We start from the raw sequence: 16159 nt of genomic DNA, 5'->3' as shown, positions 1-16159 counted from the left end.
ATGACCTGAAAGAGTTATTGCTATCGCAAGGGGAGAAATATAGAAATAAGCTGGGAAGTACTAATCTAATTAGGCATGATGTAGATGTAGGAAGTGCTGTTCCAATTATAGACTCAACCCTCTAAAGTTGGCACAGATTCAACAACGCTGAAAATGTGCTGCTGGAAAAGCGCAGCAGGTCAGGCAGCATCCAAGGAACAGGAGAATCGACGTTTCGGGCATAAGCCCTTCTTCAGATTCAACAAGACATGGTTCAAGACAACATAATGAAAGTAAGATGCAGTGACTGGAGCTCACATAGTAATGGTGCCAAAACCAGCTGGTACCCAACGTGTAGACATTTACAAAGTCAATGTAGTTACAAAGTCTGATTCATATTCAATTCCACATTTTGGAGACCGTACCGATAAGATGGGACAAGCAACTTGTATTTCTAAGTTGGCCTTACTCAGAGGATACTGGCAGGTACCTGATTCAAAACAGCGAAGACAATTTCAGCTTTTGTAACACCAAATGGTCTATATCAATGAAAGTCATGCCATTTGGTATGAAAAATGCTCCAGCCACATTTCAAAAACTAACCAGTAAAGTCATTTTTGGATTACCAAATTGTTTGGCATACATCGACGATGTGGTGCTTTTTCATCACACATGGAAGGAAAATTTGCAGATTTTATCGGAATTATTCGATCGACTTCGAGAGGCAGGCTTGTTGATAAACCTGGCTTTGAGTAAATTTACCAAAGCCCAAGTCACGTTCCTGAGCCATGCTATTGGACATGGACAGATGGCCCCATGGAATGTAAAAACAAAAGAGTTTCCCCGACCAGCGACAAAGAGAGCAGTACTACGATTCCTGGGATTGGTTTACTTTTATTGAAAATTCATACCAAATTTTAGCAGTGTGGCTGCTCCACTCACTGAATTAGTGAAGAAATGCAGGATGTTTAAGTGACAGCAGACTGTCAGAAGACATTTGACAGCCTGAAAGCTGTGTTAACAACTGCCCCAGTATTAGCTCACACCTAATTACGCAAAGCCGTTCAAGGTGGCTATTGATGTGAGTGATGTGGGTGTCAGTGCTGTGCTCTTACAAGACGGCAATAAGAAGATAGAAAGACCTATGGATATTTCTCCAGGAAATTGAACATTCATCAACAGAAATATTCGACAATTGCGAAGCAGACCTTGAGCTTGATGTTGGTGTTACATTTCAACATTTACTTTGCCAGTAATGTGTCTGAGACAAACATATATACTGATCATAGCTCATTAATGTTTTTGTAAAAATGTAAGAACAAAAATTACAGACTGTTTAGATGGAGCTTATTATTGCAACCATTCAATTTGGAAATCATACATGTGACAGGACAAGAAAACATAATTGCCGACACATTGTCGAGATTTGGAAAGAAACAAAGGCGTTCGGTGGGAGAAGTAAACAGACTGAAATAGAATGTAGTAGTGAGTGTTTGCTTAGTTATTGTCAATGTAATGTGTATATATATATAGTAGAGTACTAACAGACTAAGACTAAGGGGTTTAAAATGAAGCTTTTTTTCATATTGATGGTTCATTTTTCTAAAGAGGGAAGGTGAGACGATGCTGTCACTTTAAAAAGGTTATTTTGTCCTTGTTATTTTCAAGACAGATCATAAAGGCGGAGGCGAAGAAGTGTCTAGTTTAAAAATGGCAGGAGCGTGTCAAGTTTTCCCAGTTCAAGTTTTTATTAGTTTGGGTTAGCTGTAGCAGTCACAAAATGCAGAAAGGTTCCAGGCTTCAGCAAATTATTCCTGACTGGCTTTCTCTCTGTTGAATGTAATTGAATGCTTTTAAGAATCTCTGTTTCAATTTACCTTTTTGCCAAAGGGTGTGCTTATGGGATGTTACTGGATTGGAACAGCTCCTTAGTTAAGTTGCTGTATTGGGTCGGTTAGATTTCCCAATAGTTAAGTTATTCTAAAATCCATTTTCTTTTCTTTGTATTTCAACTGTAGGGTTTAAATAAATTCTGTTTTGTTTAAAGCTGAGTAGTTTGTCCAACTGTATCAACCTGAAATATCCATTTCACATCTGCCTTTCAAATAAGAAAAAGTTAGGGCCTAGGCTACCTTTGTAAAATATTTTGAGGGGGTCTGGCCTGGTCCACAACACTTTCATTCTGAGATCAATTATTACTTCAACCTTATTATGCATTATCAGATCTAAAATAGTCTGATCCCGGTTGGATCCACAACTATTACCTGTGAACTCAGAAATACTCTCTATGACTTGTTCCGAATGGTTTCCTCTGCCAATCTGACTATCCCAATTCACATGAAGTTTAAACTCATCATGATTAATGTACTGCCTTTTTTAATGTGCTTTCATTATTCCCTGATTTATTCTCTGTTTTGCAGTATAACTAACTGCATGAGAGTTGTTTCTCTTCTAACCCATCCCTGACTGTTCAGTATAACGCCAGTCAATTTTAATAAGCACAACCTTCTGTTACAAATGGACATTTCAATATTTATTAAAGGTGCTGCTCCCATCACATTAATGATGACAGACAGATAGAGCTCCCTCACAGAGGGTCCCATGATGTGCAGCAAGTTGACGCAATGTCTCTCACCGAAAGTTTTGTCTCACTCAAATACCAGCTCGAGATTGGTAGCTGAGGGTTAAATAGTTGGGTAGATGCCACCAGCTTGTGGACACTTTCTATTCTAATTGTAACCACAGATGAACTACAAGCAAAATTCCACAGACCCCTGAATGAATCTGCAAGGTCAATTAATCGCATCAATAGACACATCTGAAAATTATCCCTATTATCAGTAAACAGCAACAAAGCTATGCATATATTGGTTGTGGGTGATTGCACCCCTGTTTTAATTATTTGAAAGATATTTTGTTATGTTTCTTGTTTCTCTCCAGCCCCACACTCCTGATCTTTGGGTATCCAATGCAGAAGGAAGATAGGAGGACCTCCTCGTGGGTTTGATCCTGGGCCTGGCCAAGCTCCAGCTCAGCACCATCCTCATGACCTGGCCCATCTGTCCATCTTCCTTCCAACCTATCTGGACCATCCTCTCCTCCCATCACCTTTAACCTCACCTCCATCCACCTCTGGCACTCTCAGCTACCTTACCCTCAGCCCCATCCCCCTCCCATTTGTCTCTCCACCCCCAAGGTTCCCAGCCTCATTCCTGATGAAGGGCTTTTGCCTGAAATGCCAATTCTCCTGCTTCTGGGATGCTGCCTTTAGCTTTTCTAGCACCACACTCTTGACTTTAATCTCCAGTATCTGCCACTTTCACCAACTGGCTATAAACAGGTCCAGGCAACAGGCTGTGGAGGGGATCATCTCTGCTGACTACCTGCCCTTCTTCCACAGTTACATTTGTACCCAGGTGTTATTGGAGATGGAGCACATGGTGTCCATCAATGCTCTTGATGCATTTAAGAGAGGTGGGCACAATGGAGGATATAATGCTTTATCTCCCCTCCTATTCCACTTTGATTAAACACTTTCTTGCTCTCCCTGCCTCTCCCTCACTTTTGATTGTTCTCATTGCCCTTAACCAGCTTTGCTTGTAAATATTTAATTGGCCGTATGGGTGATTTACTGGTGGCTGTTACAGATTAAAAAAAAGTCACAGTGATTTGGTGGTGAGAAAGAAAAAACATTCTGTTGTGCGTGATGGAGAAGAAAACAAAAACAGCAACAAAGTCAAGGATCCAGTTGGGGAGGTAGGGGGGAGCCCAGACCTAGGCCTTGGAGTTTCGAGATGAGTTTGTTTGGAATTCTGGGGTTGAAGGCAGAGCTGTAATTAATAATTAGGACTCAATAAGTAGGAGTCTGATGTAGGTATCTTTGTTATGCAGACATTCCAGGGATGAGCGTAGGGCCAGGGAGATGACATCTGCTATGGGCCTGTTGTGCTGGTCAGTGAATTGCAAAGGATCAAGGCAATCTGATAGGCTGGAATTGCTAGTATCCTCACACAGAGGAAAATACTGTTTCCTTAGAAACAGCATCTTAAAAAACAACCTTGTTGACTAATGGTCAATAAGACAAAGATTGGTCGCTGATGAATTCTCACATTCCACTGAGCTTCTTATTGACAATATCAAATTACTGACAGCTGTACACTGATGAAAGATCTTTTAAACAAAGCATTAGTTCAATTTGAAACCAAACTGAATTCAAGCCTTCGGATAATAATCATAGCTCAGTTTTCAGACTTTTGACTTTATCGAGTTCTTAAATATCAAGCAGGAGAAATAGAGCATCTTATTGCTGCTTCCTTTTTCCTTTTCCATTCTGATTCCTTGGCTGTTTGAAGCAGAACATTTAGCCAGGACTATTATATAACCATCAGCATAAAGGCTCATAGTCCTTTCCAAAGGCATGCCTTCCAACAAATAAATGTTGTTTATTCCAGACAGAATCGAAACAGTTCAATATCTTCCAGCTTTCTTTCAATATAGTCCATATGTTATATAAATAAATTATTCCTAACAAAGCATTGAACTCACTATCATTCTCTGTGTTTTGTAGTCCAGTCCCAAAACACTGTCCATTCTTGAGCTGAAGAAAATAAATTATTCAATTATTTAGTTTAGGCAATGCCAGTAATACAAGATGAGGTGTTAAAATATTCATCACTTGATCCTTGTAAATAATTTGGAATTAAGATGTCCTTATTGTAGTTGAAATATTGAACTTCAGGAAAGATAGTAGGAACATAATAGAAATTCTGCCTTGCCACATATAGTGTTCGTCAGATATTCTGATGAAGTCTACAAATCTGAGTTAGAATCAAAGCTTTCGGGCAGTTCCAACTTTACTTACCTGGATAGATAGCCAGGAAATATTAGACGAAATAATTCTTGCCTTAATCTGGGGTACATATACAACTATCTTGCTACAACTCCTCCTCAACCCCAAACTTGACCAGACCTCACCAACTGATGACCCCACAAAGGCTTGTTTTCAAACCCCGAACCCATTGAGCATGCCCCTCCATCTCCTCCTGACAAATATCTAACCTGATAATTTCTTCAGAGCCCATCCTGACCCCACTTCACACCTTGCACCCCTTCATAGCCTTTAACCATAACCACTCTACTGATTTACCAACTCAAATCTTCACCCATTCACTGAAACACTGAGGTCCGGGTCATCAGTTTAGGACCTTGATGGTAGCAATCTGTTCCATTGTAATCCTCAACAAAATCCCATAAACAACTCTCAATAAAGGAATGAGAGTGGTTAAATCCCAAAGCTGCATCATTGACAGGATGTTCTCATTGTGCACAGAGGAAGTTTCGGAATTCCAAGGGTTTGATTGAAATGATATCCGTGACCAAATAGATGCCTGCGTACTTCCACAGCAAGGCTATCCAACTGCCATCAGCGAGCAATAGCTGGAACCAACAGCTTTCCTTGCTGGGATCTACCTGTAACAGAATAAAGATTAATCATTTATTAATTTTGATATTAAAAGTATCATTCCATAAGACCATAAAGTATAGGAGCTGAATTAGGCCAATTGGCCCATCAAGTCTGTTCTACCATTTGGTCATGGATGATATGCTTTTCAATCCCATTCTTCTGCCTACTCCCTGTAACCCTTGATCCCATTGCAGCCACACCTCTGTGATATCCACAACATCATACCTGCTGAATTTAATAGAACATGGAACAGTACAGCACAGAACAGGCCCTTCAGCCCACAATGTTGTGTCAACCATTGATCCTCATGTAAGGTAAACCTAATGTACGAACCCTCAAATTTCTGTGACCATATGCATGAACAGCAGTCTCTTAAATATCCCCAATGACCTCACTTCCACAATTGCTGCTGGCAACGCATTCCATGCTCTCACAACTCTCTACGTAAAGAACCCACCTCTGACATCCCCTCTATACTTTCCGCCAAACAGCTTAAAACTATGACCCCTCATGTTAACAATTTCTGCCCTGGGAAAAATGTCTCTGGTTATCAACTCTATCTATGCTTCTCATTATCTTGCATACCTCAATTAGGTCCCCTCTCCTCCTTTTTTCCAATGAGAAAAGTCCGAGCTCAGTCAACCTCTCTTCGTAAGATAAGCCCTCCAGTCCAGGCAGCATCCTGGTAAACCTCCTCTGAACCCTCTCCAAAGCATCCACATCTTTCCTACAATAGGGCGACCAGAACTGGACACAGTATTCCAAGTGCGGTCTAACCAAAGTTTTATAGAGCTGCAACAAGATCTCATAGCTCTTAGACTCAAAACATCATATGCTTTCTTAACAACCCTGTCCACTTGGGTGGCCATTTTAAGGGATCTATGTACCTGCACACCAAGATCCTTCTGTTTCTCCACACTGCCAAGAATCCTGTCTTTAATCCTGTACTCAACTTTCAAGTTCGACCTTCCAAAATGCATCACCTCGCATTTATCCAGGTTGAACTCCATCTGCCACCTCTCAGCCCATCTCTGCATCCTGTCACTGTCATGCTGCAGCCTACAACAGTCCTCTGTCAACGACACCTCCAACCTTTGTGTCATCTGTAAACTTGCTAACCCATCCTTCAATCTCCTCATCCAAGTCATTTATAAAAATTACAAAGAGTAGAGAGCCAAGAACAGAGCCCTGTGGAACACCACTCACCACTGACTTCCAGGTAGAATACTTTCCTTCCACTACCACTTGCTGTCTTCTGTCGACCAGCCAATTCTGTATCCAGACAGTTAAATTTCCCTGTATCCCATTCCTCCTGACTTTCTGAATGAGCCTACCATGGGGAACCTTATCATATGTCTTGCTGAAGTCCATATACATCACATCCACCACTCGACCCTCATCAACTTATCTAGTAACATCCTCAAAGAACTCAGTAAGATTTGTGAGGCGTGACCTGCCCCTCACAAAGCCATGCTGACTGTCTTTAATCAAGCCATGCTCTTCCAGATGGTCATAAATCCTATCCCTCAGAATCCTTTCTAACACCTTGCAGAGGACAGACTGACTGTTCTGTAATTGCCGGGGATTTCCCTATTTCCTTTCTTGAAGAGAGGAATTACATTTGCCTCCCTCTAGTTCTCAGGTACGACTCCGGTGGAGAGTGAGGATACAAAGATCTTTGCAAGCGGCAAAGCAATCACACTTCTCATTTCCCAAAGCAGCCGAGGACAAATCTGGTCTGGCCCTGGCGACTTGTCAATCTTAATGTTTTTCAAAATTTTCAGCACATCAGCTTCCTCAATCTCTATCCGTTCCAGCATGCTTACCTGCTCCTCAATGGTTTCAATCACTACAAGGCCCTTTTCTTTAGTAAAGGCAGAAGCAAAAAACTCATTTGGGGCTTCCCCTACCTCCTCAGACTCTATACACAAGTTCCCTATGCTATCCCTGATCGGCCCTACTCTTTCTCTGATCATTCTCTTATTCCTCACATACGTGTAAAATGCCTTTGGATTCTCCCTAATCCTTCCTACCAAGCCTTTTTCGTGCCCCACCTGGCTCTCCTCAGACCATTTTTGAGCTCCTTCCTCGCCTGCCTGTAATCTGCACTGCAAGCTCATGTACCTTGTTTCATATACTGCGTGCATTTAAGTGCAACACCTTCAGTGCTGCATTGACCGCCCCTCCCACCCCCCCAAATCCCACCCCCCCAAAGATTATCCCTTTATCTGCTCTGCTTGATGTTAGATTCCTCACCCTATCTGTATTCTCTGGCCTATACTTGATCTGGAAACTTTTAATAACATCTGCTGAGCAATCTCCCAATTTAACATTTTCTATAATTTTCATGCAACTTTACCCACCCCTTATCATTTTGCTTATAGCCCTATCCACAGCCCTAGTTATGCAATTCACCAGCATTCTGGTTCAGGCATTACACTGTATTTAGTTGGAGCCATAAAAACAGCTCCTTTCTTCCTTCCGTAGTACGAGTACAATGTCCCATGAATTTGAATCCATTTCTCCACATCAATCCTGAGGCACGTATTTACTTATTTAATCTTGTGACCCGATGCCAATTAATTCATGGCTCAGGTAGTAATCCAGAGATTATTACTTTTTTTGTTCTTTTTTCTAATTTAGCCCTAACTGCTCATATTCCCCCAGCAAAACTCTTTTTCTACCTTTTTCGTTGGTATCTCCATGGACAACAACAACTGAATCTTTCCCCTCACACTTCAGTTCCTCTGCATCCAAGATTAGATGTCCTGAACCCAGGCAGGAAAAAATTGGTAGCCTTTGGGGCTCTCAATCCTGGCCACAGAGAGGAGAAAGTGAGGTCTGCAGATGCTGGAGATCAAAGTTGAAACTTTATTGCTGGAACAGCACAGCAGGTCAGGCAGCATCCAGGGAACAGGAGATTCGACGTTTCGGGCACAGGCCGAAGAAGGGCCTGTGCCCTCCTGAAGAAGAGCCTGTGCCCGAAACGTCGAATCTCCTGTTCCCTGGATGCTGCCTGACCTGCTGTGCTGTTCCAGCAATAAAGTTTCAACCCTGGCCACAGAGAACAGTGTCGATTCCCCTGTCTATATTTTCCCTGATTACAATACATTTCTCTTTTCTCCCCCCTCTGTTCCACAGTGCTACGGTCAGTTTGCTGATACTTTTTACAATCCCCACTCTCACTGACACAGGGAACAAGAACCTCCAACCTGTTCGACAAGCTCAAGGGTTAAGTCTCCTTCAGCACTACCTCCTGGATCGCCCTGTCTGCCTAGCTCTGACCACTGACTGAATTTAAAGTGGTTAATCTAAGGGGTGTGACTGCCTCCTGAAACAAAGCTTCCTGGTAACTCTCCCATTCCCTGTTGTGTCTTGGTGTTGTGTATCAGCTCAGGGCCAGAGTTCCTTATGCAACCAACACTAGCTGCAGATGTGATCACTATTAACCGTAATGAAGTCCATCATCTCCCACGTCATGCAGGTACAATACATCACCTAGCCCAGGATCTCTATTTTATTTACTTAGTTCTTAATTTGAGTTTTAAAAGTTTTGTACTGGTCTTTTTGTTCATGTCCTGTCAATTCTTCACCTATCTACCTTCAATTTATAATAGATAGTTAAATGAGTAGCTATGACCAACCAATGAAATTATTGTTTTTCCGTGGTGTCACTCTCTCTTTTGTGTTGGGCCCCTGATCCTGGGCTTCAATTTATCCCGTCAAAAGACTTTGCAAACTATAAGGCAAAAAGTACTTCTTCTCCTCTGCACCGAATTCCCATGCTGCCATCAAAATCCCTAAAGTCTATCCTCCAAATGCTGTTCTATCCACTCATACAATGTTCACTAATGTAGACTTTTCCAAATCAAGGAGTCCAGAGATGTTTGTGTGCATTTCTGGAATATGTATGTTTGGAATCTGGGTCTTTTCGCTCAACAAATTAGGAACAAAACACTCACAATTACATAATGGTCTGTAAGAGCGGCATAAGCAAGACCAATTGTGATGATATCTTGTACAGTTGTGGGCAGAACAGCTTAGGATTTCAAAGCAGTGAAACTTAATATCTAGTTCACTTCCCAGTCTCTGTAGCAATGTCTAACCTAACAACAGTAACTGTAATTAATCATTCACAATAATTTGCATCTTGCTAACTATCAGTGACTCTTCTACTTAGAATGGGAAGTGGATTTCCTTTTCTGCACTTGACCAAACACACTTTGTGTTTTAAGAGGATGGTAGCAGCTTGTTTTTTGTGCTCATCTGGAATGTCCTTGATGCTTGAGGTTCAACTCCTGAGAGCAGTATGTTACTTAGAAACCTTTATCTGGCTAAGTGGCAAGAACTGTTCATGTCACATAAACACCAGAAAATGACCATCTCCAGCAAGAGAGAATTTAATCACTGATGTTCACTTACCATTGCTGAATCTCACACTATCAATATCTTGGAGGTTACTATTGACCAGAAACTGAATTGGACTAGCCATATAAGTACTGTGGCTACAAGAGCAGATCAGAGCTTAGGAATCCTGCAGAGAGTAACTCACCTCCTGAGTGGCCAAAGCCTGTCCACCATCTGCAAGGCACAAGTCAGCAATGTGGATAGGGGCAACACTCAAGAACACTTAAGAATTTCAACACTATCTAGGACAAAGCAGCCTGCATTTTAGGCACCTCATCCATAAATCTCCATTCCTACGACTGCTGACACTCAGCAGCAGAATGTGTGCCACCTACCAGATATACTGCAAGAATTGACCATAGATCACCAGACTGCATTTTCAAAACTCTCTACCATCTTATAGGTCAAAGGAAGTGGGAACATTACTTCCTACATGCCACTCACCGTCATGACTTGAAAATACATTGCCACCCTGTGCTAGACTCCTTGTTCACTCACTGTAGCTGGGTGAAAATCTTATGTTTGCTCCCTTGTGGCATTTTCATCTATCTACAGCACATGGACTGCAGCGGTTCAAGAAGATAGCTCACCAACACCTTCTCAAGGACAACTCGTGATGGGCAATAAATGCTGCCCCAATCGGTGACACCCATCATGGCATGGCTGCAAAGTGGGTCATGGGGAGAGGAGAACTTGGGCTGGTTCATTCTTAAACCTGCACAGGGTCTTTCAATGGAGAAAAGCTGCAGCCATTTTCCCCATTGCCATCAGCAAGTCTCCAACTTCAACTACAACAGCCAGTGTCCTGTGAACCACACCACAGCACACATCGAGTAAAACTTTAGTTCAACTGGATACAAAAACAACCCCTCAGTCTTCAGATCAAGTCAGAACCCAGTGAGTATTTCTGGCCACATTCCAACCGTGTTTCCATGGTTCATGCTGAAGTATTGCTGTGCAATAGATAGATATGGGTTTGTTTGAAATCTAAATGTGAGATATTGCAAGATTGAGTCAATTGATGATTGTACCACATCTTCATCACTCCTTCTGCTCTCACACACTGGATCCTTCACCATTGGATCCTTCACCAAGGTACATTAAAGCGACAGGAGAGAATAGACATGATCCGCTGGAACCAAGCTATTATGTTTGAACTTTATATATTTGTTAGAAGGCCTGTCAAGTTATTGCAGTTCCAATTTATATACGTGTTAGAACACATGTGAAGACTGATAACTTTCACAAAAGCCTTAATTGAATTGAATAATTGAAATAAAGTTACATCACTAATTTCACATTTTAAAACACTTGCTGTCTTATGATGAACAGCACTCATAACTAAGCACAATGTTTGTCAACAATTAAACACACTATTACCCTTTAAAGAGCAGAATGTAATTCTTATTCTTAGCCCAACTGAGAGAAAGAAACACTTCGAGGAGAAAGTGAGGTCTGCAGATGCTGGAGATCAAAGTTGAAACTTTATTGCTGGAACAGCACAGCAGGTCAGGCAGCATCCAGGGAACAGGAGATTCGACGTTTCGGGCACAGGCCCTTCTTCAGGAATCTGAAGAAGGGCCTGTGCCCGAAACGTCGAATCTCCTGTTCCCTGGATGCTGCCTGACCTGCTGTGCTGTTCCAGCAATAAAGTTTCAAGAAAGAAACACTTCACCAAGTTACTTTACACTGTCTTTTATGAACATACTCAATTATTACCGACTCCATCCAAAGTTATTTTGGTTGTGTCACAACTTGTTACTTTGTTTTCCATGACATGAAATGTGGAAACTTCGAACTGGCTTTCACTTGTTGTTCGAGGAAAATCTTCTTCTCGTCCAAGCTCGGAAAATCTCAGCCTGGTTTTAAAAACGCATGAATTAAGTTATTCAATCAGTTTCTAAGCTCCCACCCTCAGTCCTATTTGGTAATCTATGGAGCACTACTCTTGCTTTCTCAAATAGAAAACATTGTAATTTTCATTAATCGGACCTTTATGTTAGTTTCCTTTGCCACCGTCACGAGAGCAATGTGGATCATTTAGATTGATAATTCATTAGAAAAGCAAGTAAGACATCCTTGCATGCTTAATGCCCTGACATTTTGGAAACTGAGGAACATCAAAATAGAGATATACAGCACCGAAACAGACCCTTGCCCAACTTGTCCATGCCAACCAGATATCCTAAATTAAGCTCGTCCCATTTGCCAACATGTGGTCCATATCCTCTAAACCCTTTCTATTCATAAATCCAACTAGATGCCTTCTAAATGTTGTAACTAAATCAGCCTCCACCACCTCCTTAATCAGCTCATTTCATACACGCACCATATAGATTAGATTAGATTAGATTACATTACAGTGTGGAAACAGGCCCTTCGGCCCAACAAGTCCACACCGACCCGCCGAAGCGAAACCCACCCATACCCCTACATTTACCCCTTACATAACACTACGGGCAATTTAGCATGGCCAATTCACCTGACCCTGCACATCTTTTGGACTGTGGGAGGAAACCGGAGCACCCGGAGGAAACCCATGCAGACACGGGGAGAACGTGCAAACACGGACCCTTTTAAATAATTTCTCTCTCAACTTAAATCTATGCCCTTTAGTTTTGGACTCCCCAACTCTGGGAAAAGATTTTTGATTATTCATCCCATCCATGCCCCTCATGATTTTTATATCTTCAGCAGTGATTGTACAATATGATATCACAGAGGATGCCTTGAGTCTGGCACGCACTACCATTGTGCTTACAAGGAAAATATCAGCTGGAAAGCACTTTTGATGAGAATTATTTTTCCTCTATCAGTGGTTTGTTAATTTATGGATTTTTCTTCCTCAAAGTTTGGTCCATCAAGTGCACACAGACCTTCCAAAGAGCATCCCAGCCAGACTCATCCCTGAATCTGTAACCCTGCATTTCCTATAGATAATCCACTTAACCTGCGCATCCTTAGACACTACGGGCAATTTAGCATGGCCAATCCATTTAACCTACAAATCTTTGGACTGTAGGAGGAAACCAGAGCACCTAGAGAAAACCCATGCAACTGCAGGGAGAATGTGTAAATTCCACACCGTTAGCCGAGGGTTGAATCGAACGCGGGCCCCTGGAACTATGAGGTAGCAGTGTTAACCAGCGAACCACTGTGCCACTCTTACAATTAGAGTCATAGACTCAGAGAGATTTATAGCTTGGAAACATACCCTTTGTCAATGTCACTCGTTTTCACAATTAGTCTAGTCCTATTGGGCGGCACGGTGGCACAGTGGTTAGCACTGCTGCCTCACAGCGCCTGAGACCCGGGTTCAATTCCCGCCTCAGGTGACTGACTGTGTGGAGTTTGCACGTTCTCCCCGTGTCTGCGTGGGTTTCCTCCGGGTGCTCCGGTTTCCTCCCACAGTCCAAAGATGTGCAGGTTAGGTGAATTGGCCATGCTAAATTGCCCATAGTGTTAGGTAAGGGGTAAATGTAGGGGTATGGGTGGGTTTCGCTTCGGCGGGTCGGTGTGGACTTGTTGGGCCGAAGGGCCTGTTTCCACACTGTAATGTAATCTAATCTAATCTATTTGCCTGTGTTTGTTCCAAACACCTCAACACCTATCCAGGTCGTTCCTGTCCAGCTCTGTCTCAGGGATTAAATAGTTGAGTCACCAATTAAAACTGCGACCTGCCTCCTAGCAAATGTTCCCCTGACATCTACTTTCTAAGCTACACACTCTGCGTTTAAATGAAATGAGTAATTTCAAAAGAGTATCGGCGTGAAATTAATTGGTCTAATACTCTCTGGACTGAGGAGTTTCCAAACTAACAGTCCCCAACCACCAATGAACAAGTTGCAGTCTGAACAATTGAGATAAACATTGATTTTCAGAAAGAAAATGACCCTGGTTTTCTTTCAGATTCTGCAAATGATTTGTCTGGACCAGAAACACGGTCCAGACAAATCATTTTGGGCGGCACGGTGGCACAGTGGTTAGCACTGTTGCCTCACAGCGCCAGAGATCCGGGTTCAATTCCCGACTCAGGCGACTGACTGTGTGGAGTTTGCACGTTCTCCCCGTGTCTGCGTGGGTTTCCTCCGGGTGCTCCGGTTTCCTCCCACAGTCCAAAAGATGTGCAGGGTCAGGTGAATTGGCCATGCTAAATTGCCCGTAGTGTTAGGTAAGGGGTAAATGTAGGCGTATGGGTGGGTTGCGCTTAGGCGGGGCGGTGTGGACTTGTTGGGCCGAAGGGCCTGTTTCCACACTGTAAGTAATCTAAAACTGAAATTAAATCTAAAACCCACAAGAATTCCAATTCAGCATTATCCATTATTGTACATATCAACACTGAGATTGAGCTTGTCCGTGTAAAGTTTACTAAGCTTCCAGCTCTGAACAATTCCTTACCTTCTCATACCATTCAGCCAATGGTGGTTGCTGAACAATTCTTTAAGATTCAAGGACAAGATGATTCTTGAATGAAGAAAGCAGACGGATGGTTTGTACTTAACGTTCTCAATATGCAGATTCATTCCCATTGAATGCTTTTGTGATGAAATAAATTGGTTTGTTTGGATTAGCCTTGCTGCTGATTCAACGCTGTAAAAATATAATTCCGGGCTCTGATTGTTGGGTGTCACTTTGCTTTCAGGGGAGCCCTGACCAGATATGACAATTCAGATTTGGTCAATGGAGGCTCATTTGGCCAAGAAAGTTAAACAGTATTTTTGTCAACTCATTCTGTTTTAATAAAACATTATTTAAAGGGAGATTTAAAAACAGGTGGCTAATAATGCTAAAACTCAGCACAAGGAAAAATACCAAATTCGTTTGACACCTTTTCATAGCTGGAGATGTTTCTTCAATGATTTATCTGAAAGTAATGAAGGACTAATTAAGGAAATCAGACCATTTGTAAAATTGCTCCATCACATCTACGACAAGCATCAACTATGAACACTTTAGTTGCTTAAAACCTAAGTATAGACAGAAAACATAGAAAACAGGAGTGGGAGTAGGCCATTCAGCCCTTCAAGCCTGCTCAGCCATTCAATATGATCATGGGTGACCATCCAATTCAACACTCATGCTTTCTCCTCATACTTTTCAATCTCTTTAGCCCTAAGAACCTAGTCAAACTCTTTGAAAGCAAGGCCCTAAGCAGTTACAGCGAGACATCCCTGTTCCTGTACACAAGATCCTTTTGCTATGAAGACCAACACCCCGTTTGCCTTTGTCACTGCCCATGGGACCAGCCAGAACTACTCAACAGGTCTGGCAGTGCTTGTGGAAGGAGGAACAGAGTTGAGTTTTGTGGTGCCCACTGGATTGGGGAATGATGCCCGTGAAACAGGCTGGGAGTGGAGTTCTGATTTCCCAATAGTGGGGTGAGTTTGCGGCAATGAAATCCGTGAGATTTTCCCAGCTTGTCGAAAATGACATCAGTCTATGTGGGGTCCTACAGTCATTCAAGCCATAACCTCTCTACTCTCGCAATCAATTCCCCTCACAATAAAACATAACATTCTATTATCTTTTCTGATTAATTGCTATGCCTACAGTCTAACTTTCTGGGTATAATACACGAGGACCCCCAGATCCCTCTGCATCTCAGAGTCCTGCAACATCTCACCATTGAGATGATATTACACACTCCCCAGAATGCAGAGTACAGATTGTTGTTATATGAAATATTGATGTTTAGGTTGCAGCTCTCCAATACAGTTTAAGGCGGGTTGTGATAACACTGCAGAGGGTCCAGAGGAGATTTATCAGGATTTTACCCCAGGCTGGAGAGCTTCAGTTATGAAGACAGCAGTTGGACAGACAGCAGTTGTTTTCCTTTGCAGCAGAGGAGATTGGGAGAGACATGATTGAGTTATATAAAATCACGAGGAGCGTAGATCAGGTAGATTGAAAGAAACATTTCTCGTTATTGGAGCAAACAATGACCAGGCAGCTTAGATTTTAGCTAACAGTGAAAGGTTTGGAAGAGATGTGAGGATAAATATTTTTACCAGAGGGTGGTGGGAATATTAACTCACTGCCTCTAAGGATGGTAGAGGCAGATTAAAGAAGTAGACATTAGACAGGGAGATAAAAGAAGCAGAAACAGACATTTAACAGGATATTTCAGAATAAATGCATTCATACTGTGAAGGAAAGTTCCAAGAGAAGTTCTGAAATGAGGGGTCAGCTCAGTAATTGGTCAGAGGACAAGGAACAGCAGGGAAGATTCAAAACATTTCTCAAGAGATAGATTTTAGAGAATGAAAGGAAGAAGTTTAAACATGGATAACAAGAATCTCAACAGGTATT

The 16159-nt window shown here is 42.1% G+C and overlaps 1 pseudogene; it reads right to left on the bottom strand.

Moving 5' to 3' along the window:
• Positions 1 to 5145: 5145 nt before the first annotated feature.
• The window catches only part of LOC148148367 (alpha-1,4-N-acetylglucosaminyltransferase-like), a 141145-nt pseudogene continuing 130131 nt past the window's right edge, over positions 5146 to 16159 (bottom strand).

Source organism: Chiloscyllium plagiosum, unplaced genomic scaffold (genome assembly GCF_037043375.1).
Source record: "Chiloscyllium plagiosum isolate Xiang-an unplaced genomic scaffold, Cpla_swu_hap1 HiC_scaffold_13, whole genome shotgun sequence".
In the NCBI taxonomy this organism is placed as follows: Eukaryota; Metazoa; Chordata; class Chondrichthyes; order Orectolobiformes; family Hemiscylliidae; genus Chiloscyllium; species Chiloscyllium plagiosum.
This window is presented reverse-complemented; position numbering and strand designations above follow the sequence as displayed.